The 15,785-nt window shown below is 39.7% G+C and overlaps 1 protein-coding gene across 1 annotated transcript in view; it reads left to right on the top strand.

Moving 5' to 3' along the window:
• Positions 1-15,785, top strand: part of tex264a (testis expressed 264, ER-phagy receptor a) — a 79,548-nt gene that overhangs the window by 52,130 nt on the left and 11,633 nt on the right. The gene's annotated exons all lie outside the window — the stretch shown is intronic.

The raw sequence follows: 15,785 nt of genomic DNA, 5'->3' as shown, positions 1-15,785 counted from the left end.
TCGGAGCCATCCAGATTCTTCCATTTGCATACTTCGCCCTTTATGCTATGTTACCTAACTTCATGCTCTGCTCCCATCACAATTACTACGTCCAGTAGAAGGCTGCTACCTAATAATAAATGTTAGTCATCTTGCACAGATGACCAAAAGGCCACTAATTCGATCCAATTATCTGCATAATATATTAAAATTCACAGAAGCTAACGACTTATAGGTCAATAACAAACTAATCACTAACAATAGAACATATTTTTAATGAAACTTGGGAAGAAAAAACATTGTTAAACCAAAGTTTTGGCTCAATACATTACCATCAACTCTGTCTGAAGAAAAACTGGCTTGCTAGCAGACAGACCAAGTCAGAATATGTTCTCTCACTCTATCACCTGCTGTCGAAGGTGTGGGCGATACTGCAGTATGGCTCTCACCCTCTCCACAATGTTCTGGTCGAACAGAGGAGCACCTTCAGCCACAGACCTATGCGCCTAAATGCACCACTAAGCGCCACAGAAAGTCATTCTTACCTGTGGCCATCAAACTGTACTCTGTAACTCCTCCCTCTGATTATCGGACTCATTTGGCTAGTTATAAAACAAAACAAACAATATAACTATTCATTCATTCATTCATTCATTCATTTCATTTATAACGCTACAACCATTTCATTGTATATTGTATATATTTCAGATTGTATACTTTACTATTTTATTATTTATTTGTATTTTATTGTCTACTTATATATTTTATTATTTATTTGTATTTTAATGTCTACTTTAATATTTTATTTTTATTTACATCTTCATCTTTATCGCTTGTTTACATCCATGCTGTATTTCTAATTCTACTTTGCATGGAGCATTGGAACAAAAAACAATTTCCCCCCGGGGATTAATAAAGTATTCTGAATCTGGGGTGCCGTTTAGCTCAGTCGGTAGCGCACCCGTCCCATGTTCCGAGGCACTGCAGCGGACCCGGGTTCGACTCCCGGCCTGGGTCCCTTTGCTGCGTGTCACTCCCCCTCTCTCTCCCTGTTTCCTGTCATATCTTCAGCTGTTCTATCAATAAAGCCATAAAAAGGCCAAAAAATATTTTAAAAAAGGTAATCTGAATCTGAATCTGAATCCTTAGCTAAAAGAAAGGAACATGGCTTTTATACACTAACTGTGAATCACCTATTGTGAGTTTCTTCTGTTTCCAGTCTCATTCCACATTTTCAAGGCTGTGTGGATCCATACTATGATCAACAGGACCTGACGGCGCTACTGAAGTACTTTATATTTAGTTCTTTGTCTCTTTCTTTAATTCAGCTCTATAGGCTTTCTAGTTAAAGAGATGCCATGTTGAGCTGCACGACACAAGGAGGATTTTGAGGTTTTAGTGTTCTGCTCTGGGGATTTTCAATCTTCCACATGGCCAGCAAGAAGGGGGAGTGGAGGTGAGGAATTTTAAAAAGAAGGAAGATGGTCTCAGAAGAAGACTTGTAAGAATTAGTTGTACCAGTCATGAGTCTTTGTGGTAGGGCTTTTAGAAAAGCATGCTGTCTTGTTTAAACCCACAGAATCATATTTTAAATTATGCTCAAGGACCAAAGGGTTACCAGAGACACCAAATATGTCAGGTTATGTATGGATAAATGTGTGTGGGCATAAAGCGATGCACAAGACACCTAAAGTGCTCTTTTTGATGTGATGGTGCTGCTAAAATAAACATGGCACAGATTAAATATTGAAACAAGCAGATTGTACAGAACATCCCAGTATGTTCTGTACAATGTGTGACCTTTTTTCTTTTTTTTTTTTTTTTACTTTAATGCAAATTAAGTCAAAATCAGAAGAGAAAAATTTGAGTTGAAGAGGTTAATGAGTCCTTTTTTGTTGTGTTCCTGTCAGCTGTATTTAATTTGGCGTGTACACCATGGCCACATGTGTGCTTCGAGCTGGTGTATGCCCTCTTCCTGTGTGAATGCCAAGGATTGGTACCCATGGTTTATTCATAGAGAGGTGGTAGAATGCCTGATGGCTCATTTCTAGGGCTATGAGGCCAGGCAGGCTGGGACTTTGTGAAGGACAATAAATGAAAAAGTGAAGCCTGATCAACAGAATTCAGTTTTTCTCTGTTAAAAATGTATTTTGATGTGTGGAAGGAATTATTTTCATCACCTATAACCTTTTTCTATTCTGTGCAGGACTTTTCTTTAACTCAGAGTTCTACCTGTCAGCATGCCCTGTCTGTCATTTCATTCCTCGGCCACATCTCGCAAAAACACTTGACAGAAGTCATTACTGCTGCATTAATCACATCGCTGTGACATTAATCACACATTTTTGTGTTGTTGCGTGCGATACTTTTTTTCTGCTGCTGCCTTTCCTAACTTTTAATTATGTCTGGATGAGGTGTGGGCATCAAATTGGATTGGCATGTCTCTATAAGAATGCCACAGGGACATAGGCACAATTCTAATGATGTGCCAAAGGTTTGGTGTTTATGTGAGCCTCATTATACCGCTGGAGCTCTTAACAAAATGCCACTTCCGGAGAATTAAGCCCTCTTCACTTGACAGGTCAGAAATGATTCACTAATAATTTCTTGATCCCACTAAATGCCTCCAGGTTTGCTAGGGCAAAGAAACTCCAGTTGTGTGTTGAGATCTAATATGTGTTATATATTTGCGGTGCTCTGCACGTGAGAGGCCTGCAGCAGAGACGACGAGACAGTCTGGTCTTTCTCTGTCGCCCAGCTACTGTGTCCACCTCCCCTCCTCCTAATTGTATCTCATTAGAACAGAGATGTGAATATCTCTAACATTAGACTCTCAGATTAAGATCTCAATTAGAGGAGGGAATCTGTCTACCTGTTTAAAATTAATCACTATTCGTATTCGTGTATTTCCATATCCTTCTTTCCATGCAACGGTTCACTGAATTTTGAGGATTTAATGGCCAGGACTAATTGACTGCAAACCTCTCCGATGGTTTTCTTAATGGCCCTGTGCTTTCTGTCAGATCAGTCTTCAGAGGGAATTCTCACAGCTGCTGTAAAGGTACTGTTTACTTTTTCAGAGAGTGGTTACTCGAGGCCTTAAAGGCATATTGAGTTTCCCCCTCAAATGCTGCATAAAGAGCTCTGGAGGAACTATGCATCTCACTCAGCGTGATGGCATGCACTCATATAAACGAGTTAATGTTGTTTTTCTTATATTCTCAACACCATGTAAATGAGAACCTACATTTCTGTAAGCTTCGTTGGGGATTAGAAGAATCCCCATTTACTCAGCCGGATTCTTAATGTAAATCCTTAACCAAGATTCAGGCTGCTTTTTAAAAGTACATATTTCAGGACAAAGACTTCACACTGGGAATGTATTACTCTGAGTATTACTCTGTTGGAGTGAAAGGAAAACTCATTACTCTTAGCTGTGTTACACTGAAATAAATGAGTCTACTAAAGTCAATTTTCACAGCTGAACTGAAGACTCTTTGTTAAAGCTCCTGTTTGTAAGATGGTAAAAGTGACGCTTTGGGATTCCCAACTCGTCAGATACTGACGCTTTAGGATTGTAGGTCGGGTCGGCCACCACCTGAAAGCATCAGTATCTGACGAGTTGGGAAACCCAAAGCGTCACTTTTACCATCTTACAAACAGGAGCTTTAAATACTGACAGGTGTGCAGTAAGTCTAAAAGGAATGAAACAAAAAAGAATAAAAAAAGACAAATACAGTTGCAGCATGATACAATGTTGTTGTTTTAACAACTTACAATAACAGTGAAAGTATGACCCTGCATTTGAGCAGGACAGTGCTCTGAGATTAGTGCTAATGTAGGCAGGCTAACATGCTCACAATGACATGCTGATGTTCAGCTGGCACCACCATCTTATAGTAAAGCTGTAATGATTAGATGATTAATTGAGCAAAACAAACATTTTTTTTAAGGCATAGACACCTTTATTTGACAGTGGATAGATCAGACAGAGGAGAGAGTTTGGGGTGTGACATGCAGTACCGGTCCTCCGGCTGGATTCGAACTGGGGTCTACTGCGTCTGTGGCATGCGCTCCAACCACTGGACTACCTGTCCTGCATACATGTCAAACATTTACTGGTTTTGGCTTCTTAAATGCAAGGTTTTGTGGCTCTTCTCTATCATTTATGATAATAAATGAAGAGTCTGGGAAGTTTTGGAATGTGAAGACGTCACTTTGGGATCTGACAAAACAGCATTATGATGACTTTATATTAGTACTGTGGTGTTGAACAGATGTCTTCACTGTTCACCAGATGTAAGAAAAAAAAAGTTTGTTTTGGACAGAACCCAACAAATGTTACAGCATCCTGATTAAGGTTTTTTTTTCTTCCAGTGAAAATGGTCACTGTAATGCAAATTTGATAATTTCAACGAATTGTGAAACATGTCGCAATCGTAATATCTGTCAAAAATAAATACAACATTGTACGTAGCCTTTATTATAACAAAAAATATAACCAAAACTAATGAAAAGGCCATTATAAGTTTAACCTGATGATAATGATAGATGTAAAGTTAAGTGATCACCTAGTTGTCCAAGTTGTTGAGACATTTCACTTAAAATCAAAAATGTGAATATCAAGATATTCTGCAAAGAATTTCATGGCAATCCATCTGATAGTTGAGATAATTCAATCTGGACCTAAGTGTTGGACAAACCATCAACATTTATGTCCACACTCATTTTGACTGTATTACTTGTGTGTCCAGTGTATTTATTAGTTTTACTGTTCATTTTTACCTTCATGCTCCCAAGTGAAGAACAAAAAGGAAGTGAATGTGTGTGTGTGTGTGTGTGTGTGTGTGTGTGTGTGTGTGTGTGTGTGTGTGTGTGCTTATAAACCACAGTATGGAGACCAGCTCCTCCTATTGCCTCTCCCCTCTCGCCAGCTCACCAGATCAATTGTAGAGGAGCTCTTGAGACCACAGCAGCTGCTGACAGAGTCACTATACTTAGTGGCTAGTAGCTCATCCAGTGCTTCTGCATATTGATCACACAGGTGCATGTAGAGGTTGCAACAAACCCACTGCCCTGCCTTCCACCCTTCGAGCTCCAAAATGCCATTTTCAGTCCTCAGATCTCCGCTACCTCCACCCACAGCCATCTTTGAACACTTCCACCAGGGCATGGAAGTGAGAAGGAGGCAGCCTGGGCTTGCTGAGACGGATGCAGAAAATAGCCCCACTGCAGGCAGAATGAAAATACTCTGTTCCGGGGAAGTGTGTGACCATAAGGGACAGTCTGAATTGGACACCTCTACCGAGGTGTGAAGTAGAGTTTTTGTCTCTTTCCACAGATAGGAAGGGGAAGAGGAGGTTATAGTGGGTGTGAGGAGGGTGGACGATGTGGCTGTAATAGTGTAGCGGGAGTAAATAGACCAAGGGAGAGAGAGAACTCCGGGGACTGTCACCAATTGTCACCACGAGTCGCCTAGTTTTTGTATTAATTTTCCTCTTTGTGTGTCCGGGGACCGGGGTGAGAAATCATCTCACCTATAAATAGATGTGTGAGTGTGTCCATACGTTTGTGTGTGTGTTGATGAAGATGGGTGTCCATTCTGTACTGAACCTATTACCTATAACCTATGAAATGGCTTACACCCATAGCTTAGGGGCCAGGGGTCTTTCTCCATCTTGCTGTAGGGTCCATGCTAGTTGGAGGATGTCACTGTGAATCCAGGGCTGGAGGAACGTTCTGTCTTCCTTTCATTATTCACCACCACTCCGCAGCCATATCTCACGTCTCTCCCCAGAGGGGGAGGTGTGTTGTCACTGATTCTTTCCACTGGCAAGACAACAGCTTCTTCCTTCTCAGGATCAGTAGTTTCTTCAAGCGATAGTCAGGGACGTTTAAAGGAGAAATCCACCCTTGGACCGTCTTTAAGGTCTTATCAAACTGTGATGAAGAGATGTGATTTAATTTTCAAGTGTGCACAATTTCCCTCGAGCTGCCTCATCATCATCTTCTTCTAGTAATGATTTCCTGTATTAGGGATGACTTTGAAAGCAGGGATGCAGGATGAGCCTTGCTATTTTCAATCAAACCTGTGAGCATCGGCACATGTCTGTGATCACGGCCAAACTCTTAACTCAAAACAATGACTCCTTTAAATTTAAAATATGGCCAGTTTAAGCCATTATTAAGATTTAAAGAATGATGTCCCTGCTGAACGAGAAATTACATTGCCTCAATGATTATCTTTTGGCTATATAGCACAGACTTAGCCAAATATAATTGTTACAGACCCAGAGTCCAGGCCAGCAGACCAAGGCGCTGTACGGAGCTTCCACATCTCAAAGTGAAAAATATTTATAAAGGCAAGCAGGGGGCAATTCAGCTGGTTTGAAAGAAGAATTCAAATTATATACAGGCTTATGAGAAAATTAACCTACTTTATTACATCAGTAAATAGTCTCCTAATGAGTTTATGGTCTCAATCTCTAGTTTCAAATCATCCTCAATGCATCCTGATGGTAATGTTGTAAATTATGGTTCCATTTAGAGTAAAAGCGTGTCCTCGGGTCAATCCAATCAGGATATCCTCCCCAGCTATACCCACTCATCCAGATATAGTCACTTCTGGCTCCATAAAACCAAGATGGCGATGACGACAGCCATAATGCCAAACTTAGGGCTTAAAAATAGTAGTCCACAAAGCAATGGGTGACGTTATGGTGGGCTTAAACTTGTTTTTCACAGTTTAGTGAAGTTTAGTGAAAGTAGAAAATGAAAGTGAATGAATGAATCAAACACTTAACGATGAATCCATCGACTGTCAAGATTTTAGTATTCTGGTGCTCTAAAAACACCAGCTCCTCCTGTCAAAGTGTCCTTAAGCAAAATACAAAAAACCCAATGTGCTACCACTGGTCAGGTCAGCACCTCACTAGGTAGCTTGCTGCCATTATCGTGTATGTAAGCAAAATGCTGAATGACAAACTGTTAAGTCCTTTAGATAAAAGCATCATATAAATGCAGCCATTCACAATTTCATGCCTCCGCATGGTTGGTTTGGTTGTCAACAGGATGACACAAAAACTGATTTCCACCGAACATGGTTGGTGGATGGGACTTAGAATAGATCCCGTTAACTTTGGTGTGGATCTGGATAAATGGATGGATTCAAAACAATTTTCTCACATACGTTAACATTGTGAGATGAAGCTGTTTTTCATCATTTTATGTAATTTCTCAAGGAATAATGAATGGCTTATTTATGTGGAGTGAGTAAAATTAGATGCAGACTCTATTAAAAATCAAGATCTAGGGGATTTAAATATGTGTTCATTGAGGGTTGGTCTTTGTTCAGTTGCTATACGGTAACTAACAGGATATTGGATTAGGCTTTACTGAATTAAAGGGGACTTTCGGGCCTTTGCGGAGGTATGCACTCTATTCAGTGCCATTCTAGTTTCCACTGTGAAAGGTTATGGGAATCACCTTTTTGTGGTAGAGCAGCTGCTCGATTTCCTGATCAATCTGTGACCCCTGACCTTGATATAGATGAAGCGTAAACACGGGCTGTGCTGACTTTGCTTTAGGCAGAGACAACACAGAGACAGATGGAAGGAAGAGCTCTAGTGGAAAAGACGGGGAAAAATTGTGACCTTCTGGATATGAAGCAGGACCTCTAACCACCCTCCTGTCCTGTATTAAAGATGGAGCCACTGTTCTTTTTACTCTTTCATATAAATCCTCCTTTGTTGATGTCCACTGTGATGAAGTGAAATCTGCCTTTTTGTTTCCCTATGTGTTTCCTCAGTCTGCCTTGCCTGCTTCTATTTAAGATAGTGATTCTCTCAATTTCCTACAATACTTTCTAAGGTGTCCAGCTGAGTTTTTTATGTTGTTGGAAAGAATAATGAACACAGTGAACTGAATGTAATGGCTGGATGGTGTGTTTCTAGCTGAAACATGAGCATTAACTTTTCACTTGAAAGAATGTCTTACAGTTTTTGGGACAGGCTGATATTCATGAACTGTGAGCTGACTGTCAGAGAAGAAATTATTTCCCTTACCTCCTGTTATTGATTCTTTCATTTAACATAAGTGTAAAACATAATTGTGTTTATTTTTCTTCAGTTCTGAAAGAATTACCCCAAAAAACGATGGGAACCACTTATACAGATCGTTGTCCTCTAATTGAATCCCATTAAGGTTATGGTGGGAATAATTAATATGATGCCACTTTGCATCTACATCCACAATTGGCCAATTCTCCTCAGGAATAACAACAAATATTAAAACCATTCTCAAACCTTAACGACTGAATAGGTCCAGTGACGACCAAAACAACATATGACCATTCCCAAAACAAAGTGACTGCTGCAGTGAGCCAGCGATAGGTGAACAGAACCTTAATCATATACTTGGTTAGGTTAAAGAAAACATCCCAATTTTGGTCATACTAACTGTGTCACTGTAACTTCAGTTACTAATTTACATTATGTATGTAACCTCAGTTATGTATGCAGGTGACGTCAATTTACTGACTGACTGTTGACAGTCCACTGGACATGAACAGCTGTCTCCTGATCGAAAGTCCTGTGCTTGTTTAAGCCAATCATTTATCCTCAACCTCCTCCATATGCTGTTTTTGTCCCCCTTATTCCTTGTCTGACTTCCTCCTTTGCTGCTGTAATTCACTATGGCCACTAGAGGTCACCACCTGGCAAGATCGTAAATATTGGTCGTAATAAGCTGTTGTCACAATCGACCAAAACGGTAGTTTTTTTCTGATCAGAACAGACTGAAGGGCAATTTGCCAGAAGCACATCCTCCCCTCAGCACACACTGTTTAAGTTGTATCCATGCCTCACACAAACATTGTGGCGCATCTCCACCAGCACACAGAACTGACCGAGGTAAAAAGGTCCCTTTTGTGCAGGCGGGTCTCCAGTCAGACCTCTTGATATTTGCTTGTGCTTTTGCTTTTCGACTTTGTGAGACTGCTGGCCTCTTGAGAGTGAGATTCTCCATTGTCTCCCTGTCTCTGTGCTTTGTTTTCTCTTTTTTTTTTCTGGCCATCAGCCAGGAAAGCCGCCGAGCTGAAAACAAACACTGAGTTGTGAGACGAAAAGAAGAACGAAGCTAATGTGCAATTCTTTGAAAGTGGCTTCTTGAAGTCACATCTCTCAAGCCACATGTGAAAGAGGAAGATTGTTTTTGTGTCTGTAATAATCATTAGACCTAAGCCTATAGAAAACATGTCATATATGAAAGGCCGTAATACGTACAGCGCTGGTATTGAGCTCTCCTGCTGTACGGCCCAGTTACTCTGTGGCCATGTTTATAGTTCAGAGCTAGTTAAGTGATGCACTAAATCAAGCTCCAGGGGTGTTGTTATCTATGTTTACTTTCCTCTTATTGGTTTCTCTCTTGGAGGAGGAATGCTGTGTGCTCACAGAGCAGCTGGCAGCGAGGTCAAAGACACTACAAACCCCCATGAGACCCTCCCCTATATCTGTCTGCTTCTGCGTCCCTCAACCCGCCCTCCAAACACACACATACACACAAACAGATTCACATTCAGAGCGTATGCCTATTCCCAGACAATCATCCTAATCGTTCCTGATTAGCCCCCATGTCTGCTTACATCACCATTTAATGAACTTCCTAATTCAATAAAGTGCCTTTAGCACTAATTTCTTCCTTAAAATGAATTCCTTCGTGGACAGAAAGTCCTATTAGGGTAGGAGATGAACACTGTCGATACCCCAATCGTTTTGGGCAACTTGTTTTTTTCATCTATCTCAAAAGCGCAGTTCAGTTTCACTTGGTTGGATTTGTAAAAGGCTGCTTGTGTTCTGTCAAGACTCGTGAAGATTATGAAGCTCATTTTGATGTTAGAATTGCAATTATACTATTCCTGGGAGGCTTCTAGGTGAGCAGTAATAATAAAAATCTGACACTTCCATTGATTTACTGGGAAATTACTGCTTGTATCTCCCAGTTAAGGTATGAGGTCAACTACAGAGCGGTACCCTGGGGGTGCAGGAGATTCAGCGTCTCGGTCAAGGGCACTTCAGCGGAACTGATGCTTGAACTCGTATCCTTTAGTCTGTTAAATCACAAGCTTGCAACTGGACATATCACCCTCTTGAACACTTTCTTACTTGATAATTTTCACACTTCTTTCTCACAGCCTCCCTCTGAAATCGTGTAAATACTACTTTTTCTGTTTATTCAATAGATTGAGATTTTAGCCAAATACTTTGAGGATTAGGCCAGACATCATATCACAGATATTAGTTTCTTAATTAGGCATGATAGTAGGTCATAGATTTCTCATTTTTCTAAACCCCAAGGAAGTTTCTTTTGATTTTACAGGTCTCTTACAAAGCTACTGTGAATTACATAAGCTCAGTAACTGATCTGAATTTAAGGGTTTCTCAGGAGCGAATCTGTGTGATGTTTGAATATAGGAAGCAAATGAAACATTCCTTCTTCTTCTTCTTCTTCTTCTGTTTTCTTCCTCGCTCCCTCTTCTTCTGCAGGACATACAGTACAGTATGTGACAAGCTACTCTACTTTGTAGGTAATTCAGTTTGAGAAATTGGGCTAAATAGTGCTTTATGTTCTTTTCCTGACCCTGACCAGATGTTTTTTGCGAAGAAAAAGATCCCTGGGTTTAATATATGTATGTACATGTATGTGCGTATATGTATTTTATTTTATTCTATTTTATTTTATTTTTATTGTGCTATGGACCTCTCATGAGATGTGTCCCTAATAAAGATTGAATTGAATAGATTGAAAATATACAGGAGTGAAATCAGATGGTGTAGTTTAAGGTTGATGTAAAAACCTGGATCTCTTTCGTACACGTTGATTTTCAGTTGTTTGCATGTGCAGCATCTCAGACTTTGGAGTATTTTCTTGTTGATGAACAGCTTGTTTGATTTGCTCTTGGAACTAATTGAGGAATACAGTATTCTGTAACAGAAAAACGTATCACTTATTCTCCAATTTAATGTGTAACATGCTTGACAGACAAAACACTTCAGTGCTGCAAGGTCATAAATTATTAGGAGTGTGGTTGCATAACATAGAGAGCAGGGGCAGCACTGAGAGTGACCCATTTTGTAGAACCATCATTATGAACAGATAATGACCTGTGGAATTTATTGGTTTAGTGGTGTGGATACCAGTCAGTTATTCACTTCCTGGTTCTTTGTCCAGGATGATGGACCAGTGCTGAGTGAATAAGTGCGACTAGATAATCATAAATGTTAAGTGTGCTGTGAAGCGGCAGGGAGGAACAGCTGACCTGTTTTTAGACGGTTCACTCTCATCCGCCTCCGTATCCTGCAGGAGAGCATATTTCAATCCCAGCAGCTACCAGACACAGACGCAGGTTAAGTGGATGCATGTTGACTCCATGATGGACTACAGGGAAATAGACAGGACCCAATCAGACAGCGGACATGAAGGCTGAGACGAGAAAAGGCCACGGGGAGGAAATAGAACATTTTGCTAGTCGTATAATTAAAACATTCAAGCCAGGAGGGAGGTTTTATTATGATGGGACCCTTAATCTGTTGGCTATTTCTTTATTTATTTCCCTGGTGAGGGGAAATATGGATTATTGGTCAGTAAAATGTACCTTTCAAAGATCACACCTGGTCTGTTTTGCTTATCATTGTTTAATAATAGATGTTAGTGGTTTCTTTTGCTTTGGCTGTCTTATCTGACAAAGTGGATAAAAAAATGTAATCGATTTCAGGTGGATGTGTATTATATGTTATATGGAAATAAGAATTTCAGCATAATATTTTATAGATGCTTAGAAGCAACAGTGACCCCGGCTACAAAGGTGAGCAATAATAACAAACGTATTTTCTGAAAAGAAGGTGCATTGAGCCCCGCCCTCATTATCGGCTAAAATGATGAGTGTTGCAAGCAGATTAAAATAGATAATATGTACAAATTCTACAGCAACCTACACCTTTACTCAAGGTCACTATTTTCATGCTGACTTTTCTTTCTGGTTTTTTTTTTTATATATTCTTTTGGGCCTTTTATGGCTTTATTGATAGGTCAGCTGAAGATATGAAAAAAAGGAAACAGGGGGAGAGAGAGGGGGAGTGACACGCAGCAAAGGGACCCGGGCCGGGAGTCGAACCCAGGTCCGCTGCTGAGCCTCGACACATGGGACGCGCGCTCTACCACCTGAGCAAAACGGTGCCCCCACGCTGACTTTTCAAGGCGGGAATCTTATCTTAACTGAAAGTTACAAAGGCGAAATGGGGGGACAGTTTGGTTCCACCTCTGATTCACAAATCAAACATTGGAAAATACCTGCAGGGAGGGCTGCATTTTAATAAACACCTCAGTTTGGAGATAGTTTGGTTGCAAGGTGAAAATGAGATTTAATAAAAAAAATAAATAACTTGACATCGCAAATATTTCAACAGCTTTTGTCACACGTCTCAGTCTCTCTGATGACTCATTAGGAGATTATAAACATTTCATAGGATTATGGTAAAATAATCTATAATAATGAGAACAAGATGAAACTAATTATTAATGTAGTTACTGTATGTTACTAGCAAAGGTCTAAGACAATACAATAAGTAAAAAGACCCAGCCTGATACAAAATTAATATAATTACTATCGTGTATTGGATAATTGTGTAATAAGCCACAAGTACACGCCACTGATATAAAGATACAAGAATCACACCATTTTCAGCACCACAAACAAAATGTTTTTCTTTACCTATGCAATATTTGATAACCCTGAAAAAGTATGTAAACTAAAAAGTGGCTTAAACTCTAAACCAGAGTAATACATTTTTATCAAATTTCTGATGATAACTGTAAAGCAATCTCAAAGAAACATATTGTTACCAAAAACCGCTGGAAGTATTCAACAGAATGATGCATAATCAAGTCTTCGAACTTGTTTTCCCTGGAAAGTCTGTCTAGCCTCACATGCTCTACTAATGTCAAAGCAACACTGATCACCTACGGCTGCAGCAAAATGTATTTTGATTTGGTAGAAAAATGTCTTGTTTGTCATTTCCTATGTTGACGGCAAAAATCTGTCCTCAAATTGGAGAGCGAGGTCTCATATAGTCATGGAAAGCTGTGAATATTCAGGTTTTCATATTTCATAAATTCCACCAAAGATAATGAGAGGTGACTTCATGATGAGTTTCTCCTCTCTGGCTGCGTGTGTGTGTTAATCAGTAACTTCACCTAAAATCCTCCAGTCCCTCCTGGCACGAGGGTTAAAACCTCTCACACAGTGAGAATATGATAATTATGAACGAGTTGGTATTTTAACAAGGTAAATGTTACTGTCAGTAGTGCACACATGTATTGGTACATATCTCTCGCACATGCTGTTTTTTTTTCTCTCCCTCTCATCTGTGACAGTATCCCTTGGAGACATATATGTGTGTGTGCCTACAGTATAGTGAGCTGCTTTTGTCTCGATTTCCCTGCTCATTATCCGAACAGGTTCAAGGAGATGGGTACTCATTTGCATAGGCAGCCCCGGGCTGAAACCCCTGTGTATAGCAGCCAGGTGATTCATACTAGTTCCCAAACAGTCTTATGTAGCAGAGGATTAGATTAAAACCAATCAATCAGCCAGATCACCCTGACCCCCAAGAAAATGAGTCAGGTGACGGCTGAAAGACCGTCCACGTTTCTTGCCCTCTTGGAATAACCCAGAATAGCCCCATTTGTCACACAACCATGGCAACATTTTTGAAACTCTGAGAGCGTTGGCACAGCGAGGAGCAGACCAGCGTGAGCATAAAACTTCAAATAAAGGGAGATAGACTGTGTAGTAGGGTGAAGAGGGGGTGATCTATCTGATAACATGTTCATGTGGGAAAGGATACAACCACAAGAGATACTAAACAAAGTAAAGCAGAACAGAAAAGTTCACATCATTTGCTGAATTAAGACATTTATCCACTAGTAACTTTAAAGAAGTCAAAAAACTTTTGTCGTTTTATCAGTACAAAGTGTTAGAGACAGTGAAGAATCTGTAGGGAGAGTGGAGATTTGGTGAAATATACGTGAAAGGCACTTTTAGATAACTGGTCACTTCAGGTCAGCAGCTCAAATACAAAACTGAACCTGACACCTGCTTTGTAAAATCAGAATGCGAAACATTTTATTCTCAAAAAACAGTTGTTTTTTGAATATCTTGAAGTGCTTTACAATAAGGTCCTTGTAAATAAGTGTAAGTTAATAGGTAATAAGTCATAATCATATAGATAATATATGTGTTGATCATAACAGCATCATAAACATATTTTTAGATTGTAAGACATTTATACAAACTTAAAGAGAAACTTGTTAACACACTGCTTAACAATGATTGAAAAACTTCTCATTTTCAACTTCTCAAACAATCTCATTGAGTTTTAATAACTTAACATTTTTTTCCAAGTTACCATGGTATGGAAGTGTTTACGCTCAATGAAGTGTTCATTATCAGAAATAAATGGACGACGTGGAACATGTTGGAAGGTTTCCTATGAGGGCTCTATTGATTCCTGTTTATTGACACCTCGAAGAGCATTATCCTGCTTATACAATGGTCACAAGCTATAGAAAAAAAAAAATTAAGACTACTAATGTATATTTTCAGGTGTTTTGCAGTCAAAAACATACAGTTTGCTTTTGAGAGTTTGACTAATAGCTGAACGAGTCATTACAATCCAAAACAGTTGTTGTGCTATGGAAATATTGTTCACTACTCCAGTAAATAGGACAGACCTTACGTACGACTTAGCAACGAGAGATAAACTAGTTCAGACTTTGTCAGCACAATAGCATCACGACCATGAAGGATGCAGTCACAAATCTTATCAAGTTATCTGGTGAATCAGCAATGTGGCCAAAAATGTTGAAAAATGGTAGAATAACTCAAACTGAAGTAAAGCTGTGATAAGTGTTTATTTAAATTAGTAAATATGATTTTAAGGGACTTGCACTGCTTGAGTTAAATCTTCAGTTGATGCACTTTGGTCGGTATTCGTGCGCGGTATCTCGTACTAAAACAATAATCCGTCACTTTGTGACCAATCATAGCTGAGACCGGCCTGTGCACCCCCGACCAAGCCTCACCCAGCTGCACTCTGATGGCCCAGCGGAGAGCTTGCCTCTCTGCAATCTGTGATGCAATGCTAATGTCCTCTTTATAGAATATGGTCTAATATTTATAAACTCTCCACTTTCCGTTCACACCACTGGAGGGTGCAAACGTAGATACATACTGTGGATGTGGTAATGCAACTTTAATGGACTCCTATGGGAGGGTGTATTCATATTAATGGGTCAAAGACATAGTGTTCTGTCAGCAAAGTGAAGACATTTTAAATCTACATATCCCTGAGATATTCTGTTTGTCTGAGGTTTCTGCTCATCTACATCATCATCATTATCATCATCATATCAGTCTCGTCCAAATTTTCAGTGCTTGTTTTAAGCGGAGTTTGTCTCAAACCTGCCATGACTCCTGAACCTCTCACAGTCTTTACTGTGGTCATATTTCAATTTTTTATGTGAGAGGTGTTGACAGAAAGGATTTAACAGTGAATCTTATGATGCCTTTGAGTGTTTTAAAGCTGTACATAGCAACCTCTATGCTGCCAAATGAAAAACAATTTACAACAACATAAAAGACATCACGACAAAGCGTGCTGGAGATGTGCCACACAGAAGAGAGTTGGTTTAGACTTTTCTTCTTGCACGCCAGATTCCCGACACACGAGGGCCTTCACTAAAATACACAT

This window comes from Sparus aurata, chromosome 6 (assembly GCF_900880675.1).
Source record: "Sparus aurata chromosome 6, fSpaAur1.1, whole genome shotgun sequence".
Classification (NCBI taxonomy): Eukaryota; Metazoa; Chordata; class Actinopteri; order Spariformes; family Sparidae; genus Sparus; species Sparus aurata.
The sequence above is the reverse complement of the archived record's forward strand: the minus strand, read 5'-3'. Positions and strand labels throughout refer to the sequence as shown.